The 12,313-nt window shown below is 33.4% G+C and overlaps 1 long non-coding RNA gene across 2 annotated transcripts; it reads right to left on the minus strand.

Moving 5' to 3' along the window:
- Window positions 1–3,608: 3,608 nt before the first annotated feature.
- LOC109150771 lies at window positions 3,609–10,202 on the minus strand. Of its 2 annotated transcripts, none has more exons than XR_002049214.1 (3): window positions 9,718–10,202; window positions 9,453–9,533; window positions 3,609–3,660 (listed from the first exon to the last, which is right to left on the minus strand). It is a non-coding gene; the product is annotated as an uncharacterized LOC109150771 (long non-coding RNA). The 2 variants fall into 2 exon arrangements; XR_002049215.1 differs by lacking the exon at window positions 3,609–3,660 and adding an exon at window positions 8,975–8,997.
- Between the last annotated feature and the right edge of the window lie 2,111 nt (window positions 10,203–12,313).

Below are 12,313 nucleotides of genomic sequence, written 5' to 3' on the forward strand. Positions count from 1 at the left end.
GTCATTCTTAGAGAACGACATCCCCGGAAAATTTCATCTTCCTCGCATCTTCTTTCCATCCACGTATGCTACTACGGATATCAAAGATGTTAAGGAGAAAAGAAATGCATGGTTAAAGATTAAGAATTAAAACATTTCGCTTGTTTGGTGATTATAAAACTAGACTAGACAAGACTAGACTTGACAAATAATTATGAACAAAATTAAAGCTAAATTTCAATAATAAATAGATAATTGGGGTGGGGGGAAAGCGTTATACCGTGGACCCTGGACCTAAATGACGTAGTTTTGAATTTTAATTTTTGACGCTGATTGTTTATTGTTCAATTCACGTTATAGTTTTTGGTTTTTTTTTTTTTTTTTTTTTTTTTTTTTTTTTTCTTTTTACTGTAAAACATGTGTATGTGTCTTGTGTTATGCAATTCTATACCCTAAACGCATGGATTCTATATCTGAAAGAGATTGGTATAATTCTGTAACACACAACATATTGTGTGACTTATTTTACAAATTTATATCATGTATTATGAAATTATGTAACTATAGGACATATATTTCAACACAAAACAGATTTGAGAATAAGTAATATATAACATGTGTATGTGTCTTGTGTAATGAGTTTTTATGTCTCGTGTTATAAAATTTTGTACCTTAAAAATATTTATTATGTACCTAAAATAAATAAAAATTTGTATTGATTAAAGAAACAAGAAACTACAAAGTCTGTTAAAACTTAAATATCAAAACTTTCTCGATTGCCAAAAAATGAAAGCAAGCTAAGTATGATTTTTCTTTGAGAAGAAACAAAACAAAATAAACAGGTGTATGCATTCTTATTTAACTACTTACCCTTAGTCATGCTAAGTATGATTTTTCTTTGAGAAGAAACAAAACACAATAAACAGGTGTATGCATTCTTATTTAACTACTTACCCTTATTCATTGGTCATTGATGGTAGCAAAAATAAGATGTGAGCTCCGGTGTTTTATGTCGTCCTCAGGGGATTGGTTGTTATGACATGTAATATGCAATAACAAGAAACTAGGCACTAGCACTAAGAAATCAACAAGAAGCTAAGCAATACATAGTTTAAAGGTTATGGTAATGCTTTGGCCGAGGTAGTCCTCGGCCTTTTGCCATAGCCGGGGCGGTCCTCGGCCTTTGCCATTGCCGAGGCGGTCCTCGGTCGTGGGGACCGAGACCTCCTCAGCCACCAACCGAGGCAAGCCTCGGCTCTCCCATGGCCAAGTGAAGTGCACCTAATTGTGCACATTTTTAGTATTAATTTGATTATATTTATTAGGCTTGAGTTCATGATTGTGGTAATTTAATTGCATAATTTTTTATTTTATTATTTAATTATGGTTCACACTTGTTTTGAATTTTTACGGTGTTTGTTAGTGTTTTTGAACCATTGTAGGTCAAAGTTATGAGCAAGGGAAGTCTTAGGACAAATTTGGAGTCAAAATGGACCAAAAAACACGTGCACAGTAATCTTGACACGTCCAAAAATTCCAGAGAACGACTTGGTCGAGACCAGCAGGTCTCGGCGCGTCAAGCTAAAGCTCGACGTGTTGAGCCATCTTCACGCGAAACAATTAAAGCGCTGAATTGGCGGCAAAGCTTCACTAAACAAAAGCATTAAATCAACTATAGTATAAAGGATGAGCCCATGTCACTTGGGGGGACGCTGAAACTCAGTACTAGATTCTTAAACAATACAAAATCACTCGATACAATTATTCCGATAACATATTTATCGTCAACTATATAAAGTGGAGATTTGGATTTCATTATTCACGACTTCAATGCACTAATTCGAAGGATCAATCTATTATATTAAGATGGTTATATTTCTATATTAAGTTGACAAAATCTCTGCAAGGTTATGTCAAGGAGCATATTTTTGCAGTGTTGCAAAAATCGTACCTAGGCGCCGATTTAGGCGCTAGGCGGCGGGGGACCGCCGTGAGGAATGGACTCCGCGGCCGGCCGCCTAGCCGGTCGGTTCGGCGTTTTATTTTTTTTGAAAACTGTTAAAAGTTCGGCAAGGCATAACTTTTGACTCGGTTGTCCATTTTGGACAATTTTTTTTAAATCGCGTATTTTTTTCGAGATCTATACACCGCAAACAGCCAAAGGCGGTTTGGTCCACTAATTTCTCAAAAAAATGCTTCTTTAGCTCTTAATTTAAGTTTTTTTTTTTTTTTTTTTTTTTTTTTTTTTTTTTTTTTTATGTATTTAGATGGTTTAAACAATCTTTTGAACAATTTTACAACCACTTTCGTAAATAGTTTCTAAGAAATAACTATGTGAACCTTATGTTTTATTAGTGAATTTTAATAATTTTTAATTTTTAATTTTTTTTAATTGTAAAAAATTTTTAAAAAAATTTAAAAAGATTTTTAAAAAAATTAAAAAAGAAAAAATCGGCGCCTAGGGGGCTCCTAACGTGTTTTGCAATCTTGTATTTTTGCGTGGTGAAGTTTGAAGATTATTCTTGGCACGCACGAACCTTTCCAACATAGATGTTTTGAAGATTAAGTTGGTGTATTTGGATGAGGCCTTTTTGTGTATGTGATTATGTCATACATACCCCTGTAATCTTGGTGAACATATAGTGGATTGAGCTGACATGAGTTTCTGCGCTGACGTAGGAGTTTTAGCTCCGATCTGCGTTACCAATTGTTGTGTCCTTAGTTCTTTTTTCTTTACTTATTTTTTATTGTGTTCTTTCATTGTGTGAAAGTCATGACTAAATTAAGATAAGTAATTGGATTAAAATTTAAGTAGAACTTGTAGGAACCACTTGCATTCAAGATCCACGATTCTTTTTCAATTTTTTTTTTGACTAGAATGAGTATTTGTTGTTGATAGCCAAATGGTGGAAAATATGAAAAACAACTTCCAAAAAATGACTTCCCGAAGTCATTTCCTAGAATTTTCAATGTTTGACTATCAACGAAAAATGAAGTTAACAAAAACTACTCATTCTGATCAAGGAAAAATGAAGTTAATGAAAAATACTTACTAAGACATATTACTTTTTATTTATAAAACATTATATTTTTATTTAAAAATATTACATTTTTATTCAGAAACATTATATTTCCATTGAAAATTATTTCATCATGTGCATAGTTGAAATTGATTAACTTAATACTTAATTTTGTTTCATTAGCAGAAAAAAAAAAATAAAAAAGCACATGATTGGGGCTAATTAATATAATTCAATTTCCATCTCTCAGCTCGTCGTCATGTGATTAAGGCAGCGCAAGTGGAGTACTTCAACATACAAAACTCCTATCCACGCCGTGCACTCTCTGCTTTTAGATGGAAAAATCAGTTCAGATGAAGAAATAACACCAACTTTATACCAGAATTGAAGCAGAAACCATAATAGTTTATGATACAACACAGTATGTATTGACCCAAATTCATTACAGCAACAAACACACAACAGGTACAAAAACCATTGCCAGATTCATATATAACAGATCTTCCTACTCTGCTATGCGAGATAGTGCTTTAATGCTATACTGAGAGAATGACAACCATTTTCTACAATCAAACAGAAAAATTGACTCTGAGCCATCATTAACCTCCTCTGGCATTGATCGATTTCCAGTCTTCCAGATAGAAACAGCCCAAAGTGCTATCTGCTGCAACCGAAAAGAGCATCAATCGTTCACTCGGCATAATTTAAAAACATTGACACCAAGATTGCAAGCTCAAATTTATAAGTTCAAAACTACCAATGCTCTATATATGTTACTATGAAATTTGGATACTTTAATTAAACAACTTAAAATAATTAAGCACATTCAATTTAGTGAATAACTTTTTTCTTATTGGAAGTTGCCATTTTATCTGCTTTCAAAAATCTAATCTCAAAATACTCCTTAAAATAGCAAGATCAAACAGCTTTCAGAAGATCGTAAGCTCTTTCTGCAAACACAGTCAAAAACTAAAATAATAAAAAGCAGTTTACTAAGCTCTTTCCATCAGCAACTTTTTCTGACAAGCAGAAACCATTGTAGTTTACTAAAATATATAATACTATGATTTGCAACAGAGTATTGTGGCAATTCAAATACCTGCAGCCTAATCAACTTGGGTTTAGGCAGACGGACAATTTAGATCTTGTCAGTTATTTAGACGCGGACATCGCTGGCTGTGTTGATTCTCGAAAATCAACTTCAGGGTGCGTCTTCATTATGGTCGGTGGGGCTATCTCATGGAGAAGTGTTAAACAGTCCTTAATAGCTACTTCTCCCATGGAAGCCGAGTTCGTTTCCTGTTTCGAGGCTACTTCACAAGGTGTTTGGCTAAAGAATGTTATCTCTAGTCTTAGAATTATGGATTATATATCTAAGCCATTGAAAGTCTACTGTGACAACTCAGCTGCAGTCTCCCTAGCTAAGAACGACAAAAGTGGAAGTCGAACTAAGCACATCGACATCAAGTTCTTAGCAATTAGGGAGCGTGTCAAAAATAAAGTTGTATTCATTGAACACATTAGTACTGAGTTGATGTTAGCAGATCCCTTGACTAAAGGCATGCCGCCATTTAAGTTCAAGGATCTGGTTCAGAAAATGGGACTTTCGTCCAATTTGTAATTTGTATATATACATTCAGTTTTAATGAAATTCTTTGGCATTCAGACATTTTCTCAATTAAGTGTGTACACCTTCATTTACTTTATATTGATGAGAAAATGTACTTCAGGAACTTGGAATAAACATAGGGTTTATTTCGTTGGGTTTTGTTTCCTAATTAAGTGCTCAATGGCAGTTTGCATTTGATCATAATGGATACTACTCGTGCTAATGAGAACATATCCTTATGGTTGGTGTTTTTCTGTTATTGAGTGGTAGTGCTTGCACCAAGTGAGAGATTGTAACGTTTTTATCCGTTACTATTAGTATAACATTAAGATAAGTTATGATAATATTCAGTATTTGATATGTGGTGCAACACTAATAACCTGATAGCTAGACTACCATTATGATTAGGAGTCTGGTTAGGGTTTAGGAGACCTAAAGACATAAAACCACAATGATGGCCAGTGGTTATATAAGGTCACTAGTCCTCTCACTGCACATAATACATACCTCATACACCATCTAGAAAGAGCTGAGTAAAGTGAGAGACAAAATACTCGTTATCTCTGCAGCAGTCCGGATCGCTCAACCGTCTCAAGAACTATGGCTGGAGGTTAGTCGGTCCTGTTATCACATATTATATGATGCATGTGATATATTTAGTCTAACACACACACACACACACACACACACACACACACACACACACACACACACATATATATATATATATATATATATATATATATATATATATATATATATATATATATATATATATATATATATATATATATATATATATATATATATATATATATATATATAGATTTAGGTTCTCGTGCGGGTGAAGGCTTCAGGTGCGGTTGTGCGGTTTAATCTGAGCCATTCATCTCGCTTTAATCAACGTCCAGGATTATAAGAGTTTTTAAAAAAAAACGCAGTGGCAATTTTGTAATTTTTGCATCTAGGTCAAAATTAAAGTGAGCGGATCTGTGATTAATGTGCGTGAGTTTTGTGCTTAATGTGCGTGTGGTTTGTGCTTAATGTGCGTGAGGTTTGTGCTTAATGTGCGTGGGGATGTGCTTAACGTGAATAGTTGTTAAAACTTAAAGTCTGTGAGTTAATACTTAAAGTGCGTGAGTTTTGTGCTTAATGTGCGTGATGTTTGTGCTTAATGTGCGTGAGTTTTGTACTTAATGTGCGTGAGTTTTGTACTTAATGTTAGTAGTTGTTGAAACTTAAAGTCTGTGAGTTAATATTTAAAGTGCGTGAAGGCTGTGCTTAATGTGTGTGTGGTTTGTACTTAATGTGCGTGAGGTTGTGCAGACGCTATCATTTGTGTAGACGCTATGTGTAGACGCTATCATTTGTGTAGACACTGTGTGCAGACGCTATCATTTGTGTAGACTCTGTGTGTAGACGCTATTATTTGTGTAGACGCTATCATTTGTATAGACACTGTGTATGCGCTATCTTCTTCCCGACACGAGTTTTTTTTTTTTTTTTTAATTTTTATTAATTTGAGCCGTTGATCTAAATTTGATCAACAGCTCAGATCTAACCGCACAACCGCACGGGAAGCTATACCCGCACCTGAATCCTTCCCTATATATATATATATATATATATATATATATATATATATATATATATGCCAAATTACAACAGACTTTTAGTACTTCATATTAAAATTTATGTGGCTTTCTACAACTTTTAACACTAATTGCAAGAAATATGGAATTAAGTAATAGAGGAAGATAAGGACAACATGAGACGAAATTGTTTAATATTAAGTGGAATTTTACAGCTCAAATATGTCTTTTTTTTTCTTTTTTTTTTTTTCTTCTTTTTTTTTTTTCTGCTCTGTTTTGTGTGTATCGAAGCCAGCTCCAAGTTGATCCAAAATAGAAATAGGTAATCCGGTTAAAGTTTCAAAAATTTGCTTTAAAAAAATTAAGTAGGGATTGTAGATCAGGTTCATGAATACATGAGTATAATTGTATTCACATTACATTCTAGTTGGCAATTATTTTTTATTTAGTTAAAAATACAAATATTACAGTATATTTTTTCTATTTGATTCAATTTTTTTTTTTTAAACATGAGCATAACTCTATCACAAAGCTATTTCTTATAAAATATAAATTATTTTAATAATGATAATAATTATTATTTATATTAAAATAAAATTATAAAGTAAACTTTATAATAGTCATAAAGATTAATAATAATTATAATAAAAGTGTAAAAAAAAATAATTTTAACTTACAATTTATTATAGAAAAATAAATTGATAAATATAACAGCTTTGATGAAGGAAACAAATTGAAGAAAAAATAATAATAATAATTATTATTTTTTTTGTAGTGTGCGCCTAGCGAGGTCAATAATTTTATTTTTTTTTGGTTCGGCCTGGCCCGCCATTGATAAATGCAATAACTCTAAACTAAAGAAATTGAAAAAAAAAAAAACTTTCTTTTGGATTGTGAATGGGTTTAACATTTTTATTGTTTGTTTCAGCTTTCAACAATCGAAATTTTAATTGGTGATTGACAAATATAATAAGTTTAAACTAAAGAAATTGAAAAATAAAAAACGTAAATGCTTTTTTTTTTTTTTTTTTATTAAAAAAAAAAAAAAGAGTCTATAGGCAGTCGTTATATTATAGATCGCGGTGCACATGCACCGCGGTCAAAAACGGCGCCGTTTCTTTAAGTAAAGAAACGGCCCGCCGTTATAGTTAACGGAATCCGCTTGTTTGGTGTATTAAACATCAACTGACACTACAGTATATCTAAACCGACACTGCAGTTATATCAAAATGATACTGTAGTTATAGTGAAATGAAACTGCAGTGTATATAAAATGAAACTGAATAACATTTCACATATTTGAGTGTATATTGTATAATGAAGCTGTAATTATATCCAAATGATCATGTAGTTGTGTTTTAATGAAACTATAGTGTATATAAAATAAAATTAAATAACGTTTCACATATTTGAAACTATAAATATCGAATGAAACTATAGTTATATCGAAATGAAACTGTAGTTGTGTTGAACTGACACTGCAGTGTATACAAAATGACACTGAAGAATAGGGGTTACTTTTTGCAAAAGGGTGCGAAACGGCGGAAAACAAACACTGTTTATTTTCATTTATATAAAAAAAAAAAAGACACGCGGTGCATGATTGATCATGCACCATGGTGCATGATATAATTTGCCCTACGAAGGTCGAGTTAAGATTTTTATTGTTTGGCCCAATCTGACCAAACCTATATTTTAATTGAACTTGCTTAGTTCAGTTCAAATAATAACCAGACAACGGTCCAACCCAACCAGACAATAGTGTGAGATGAAAAGCTAAGCGTGAGACAGAAATTGGAAATTTTCTTAAGAATAAAAATCTTATGAGATTTTTTTCTTCAAAAATGGATTATTTTTTCTTTGACTAGAATGAGTATTTTCTGTTGATAGCCAAATGGTGGAAAATATGAAAAACAACATCCAAAAAATGACTTCCCGAAATCATTTAATTTCCTAGAATTTTCAATGTTTGGCTATCAACGAAAAATACTCATTCTGGTCAAGAAAAAATGAAGTTAATGAAAAATACTTACTAAGACATATTACTTTTTATTTATAAAACATTATATTTTTATTTAAAAATTATTATATTTATCTTCTAAAATATTATCTTTCCATTGAAAATTATAACATCATGTGCATAGCTGAAATTGATTAACTTAATACTTAATTTTGTTTCATTAGGAAAAAAAAAAAAAAAAAAAAAAAACACATGGTTGGGGCAATTTCCTTCTGGCAGCAGAGCTTAGTGGCTAATTAATACGGAGTATAATTCAGTTTCCATCGATCTCTCAGCTCCTCATGTGATTAAGGCACGCAGCGCAAGTGGAGTACCTACTTCAACATACAAAACTCCTATCTACTAATTAATTCACTCTCTGCTTTTAGATGGAAAAATGAAAAATCAGTTCAGATGAAGAAATACCACCAACTTTATTATACCACAATTGAAGCAGAAACCATAATAGCTTATGAAGCAACACACTACATATTGATTTTATGAGGACTAGTCATTGTCATTTGATAGGCCTCGAACCACCGACAGTGAATCTATTTCCACTTGAAGCTTCTCTTGATACCTCGTCTGAGTACCTCCCGAATGGCAACTGCCTCCGCCACTTTGGAAGAGTAGACTCCAAACCCCATTTTTCCTCCACTTATGAGTTATGTGTATCAACTATCATTAAGCTTAATTTCACCATCCTTCAGATTGGTTTTGCTAGCTGTGGACTCCACTAACCTTCTCTGGCATTGATCGATTTCCAGTCTTCCAGATAGAAAAAGCCCAAAGTTCTATCTGCTTCAACCAAAAAGAGCATCACTCATTCACTTGGATGCCATAATTTAAAAACATTGACACCAAGATTGCAAGTCCAAATTTATATTGTCTTTATAACTTCAAAACTATCAATGCTCTATATATATTATGAAATTTGGATACTTTAATTAAACAACTTAAAATAATTAAGTGAATAACTTTTTCTTTATTGGAAATTACCATTTTATCTGCTTTCAAAAATCTAATCTCAAAATAGTTCCATATACTCCCTAAAATAGCAAGACCAAACAGATTTCAGAAAATTAAATCGTAATAACCTCTTTCTGCAAACACAGTCAAAAACTAAAATAATAAAAAGCAGTTTACTAAGCTCTTTCCATCAGCAACTTCTTCTGACAACCAGAAACCATTGCAGTTTACTAAAATATATAAATAGTATGATTTGCAACAGAGTATTGTGGCAATTCAAATACCTGCAGCCTAATCCACCAAAAGATCACTCTCTTCCTCCACATCCAATTCTTACTCTTTGTTGTTTACACGTTTTGTTTCGTCTGCAATTGATAAATTAAGTAAAAAAAAAAAAAGATAAGATAAAACACACAGCAATTAGATAGGTAAGGAAATATGAGATAGAAGTGAGAGGAAACAGATTAGATATGATGGTCATGAAGAATTCAAGTAGCATGAAGTAAGTGCATACATAATATATATTAGAGCTGAGGGATAGAAAGAGACCATAATATTTTCCGAACAAACAAGGAGGGCATTTCCATAGTTGTTGTATTGCTCTTCTTGAATCAACTTTGCGGAAGCCAGAACGGAATCCCAACACAAGTTTAACAGAATCAGTGCTAGTGTCGTGATATCCGCAAAACCACTAGGAATCTCTTGCAAGGAATCGCACTTACGTAACTCTAAACATTCTAGCACAGGGAAATTGTTACCCACAGCATTCCAACGTTCCAAAAATGTATCTTGAATTACCAATCTTTTCAATTGATGGAACCCATCCTCGGATGGTTCCCACATTGTGTCTTTGCTAGCAATAGCATTTATCAGTTTTAGAACCTCTAGATTTTGCTACATACCAATAAGCCTCATATCACTCCATGCCAAACTAGTGTCGAAGAATTTGAGCTTCTTAAGATTTGGTAGAAAACTAGTTGCCCATGAGATGCCGCTACATGGAATACGATTGACATTATGTCACCCTCTAATGCTTAGCTCCTCAAGCTGCCCCAAGTGCACAAAATTATAAAAACAAGGGAAAATGACACTTTTTCCCCCTGAGTTATATACCTATAGCATTTTTTCCCCCTAAGTTATTGAAGTGGCTGTTTTTCCCCCTGAAATATTAAATGGACATATTTACCCTTAAACTAAATATTTAATTTATTTTTTTCTCCAACAAATTATGACCATAATTTGGTTCAAACTAAACAAACACTATAGCAACCAAACCGAAATATTCCAATTACAATTTAGAATCGAAATTCGATATTTAGAGTTTATTAAAATCGTGAACCGGAACGGACGGTTCATGTTCCGAAAAAAAAATAAAATACATTTATTGTTGAATTTAGACTATTTTAAAATAAAAAATAAAATTTTAAAATAAATACGGTTCAAAACCGCGAATCAGATCCGGAACCGCCGGTTCACGATTCAAGATTCAATTTTTTTGATACATAATTTTAATAAATTGACATTTAAATATTGGGTTCTAGATCTGAATTATAAACGTAAACTATTAATTCGATTGCTTTAGTATCCGGTTCAATTCAAATCGAACCGTGGTCATCCCTACGTATACGCAATAATTTGTTGGAGTAGTAAAATAAATAAAATGTTTACTTTAAGGGTATAAATGTCAATTTAATATATCAGGGGGAAAAAGCACCACTTTTAGAATAATTGAGGGGGCTAATGTGCTTACCTAAATAATTGAGGGGGAAAAAGTGCTATAAGTATATAACTCAGGGGTAAAAAGTGTCATTTTCCCTAAAAACAATCTAAATTGTTTTCATTGTATCCACCATAAATTCCCATTTTTTTTTTTAAAATTCGGAATCCTTGTCAACAAATCCTTTGTACAGAATTAAGAATTCAACCATGATATACTCTCTAAGTTTCTATGAACAACTGACGAAGTTCTTAATGAATCAATCTGTTCAATGTAAAAAGTCCTTAATAGTGGCATGTTCCAAATTCCATATGCGTTACAGGAATTCAATGCTCCACGAACAATAAAGCTTTGCAAATTCCAATGCTCAAAGAGCTCAAACTGAAAATATCTGCTAGAAGCTGATACGCACCCAAAATAAGAGATGGTTTACTCAGAAAAAAAAAAAAAAAAGGAAGGATGCAAATCAGGCAAATCAGAATATACAAGGAAGGCTTAACTCAAGGGATTTGACAAAAATAAATAGATGCATAATCATCTCAACAATCATCTCCACAATCATCTCTTTTCTATAATTATTTATTTCCTAGCACTATAAATTAGAATCTCTAGATGAGAGTAAATCATCCAATAATCTTCCTTAGTCTTTAAGCTTTAGTAGCTAGGCAAGAGCCTAAAACTCTTGTGGGGCAAGAGCCTAAAACTCTTGTTGGGGAAAGTCTTGTGACTTCCTGTTTCTTTTCTTTAGTTTCTAGTCAATCAAAATACCTCCTTGTTCTTTTCTCTAACAAATTGGTCCGACCTGCTGCTGGATGGCGAACACACGAGATTCCCGCATAGAGACCTTAGAGAAGAACCAAGATGCAATCCGTACTGAGTTGACTACATTGACCGATCGATTTACAGCCATAGAAGCTTCTGTGGCTAGGATGTCTGATCTCATCGCTCTCTCCTTCCAAGGCGGAGGGCACAACAATGCCAGTGCTTCATCAACTTACATCCCAACGCCGAATTCAACCTCTCTCCCAGAACATGTTCAGTCGGACAACACCTCGCTGCCCATTGGAAAAACAGAACTCCCTACATTTGAAGGCACCGATCCAATTGGGTGGTTAGCTAGAGTGGAGCAGTACTTTGCCATTCATCACACCCGAGAGGATTTGAAGGTCCCAACAGCTTTTGTTAGTATGGAGGGGGCAGCTCTACATTGGCTCCGATGGCTACAACAACAACAACCCACTCTTACTTGGACTCAATTCACACATGACCTTTTGGAAGAATTTGGCGACGAATTGCCTGGGCCACCGTTTAAACAGCTTGCCGCTCTTCGTCAAACGGGCTTGGTGGATGAATTCATCGCTGCGTTTCGAGCTCGCATTGCCCAAATTCCTGGACTTGCTCCTCACATTCAATTAGGGCTTTTTCTCA

This window comes from Ipomoea nil, unplaced genomic scaffold (genome assembly GCF_001879475.1).
Source record: "Ipomoea nil cultivar Tokyo-kokei standard unplaced genomic scaffold, Asagao_1.1 scaffold2280, whole genome shotgun sequence".
Taxonomy (NCBI): domain Eukaryota; kingdom Viridiplantae; phylum Streptophyta; class Magnoliopsida; order Solanales; family Convolvulaceae; genus Ipomoea; species Ipomoea nil.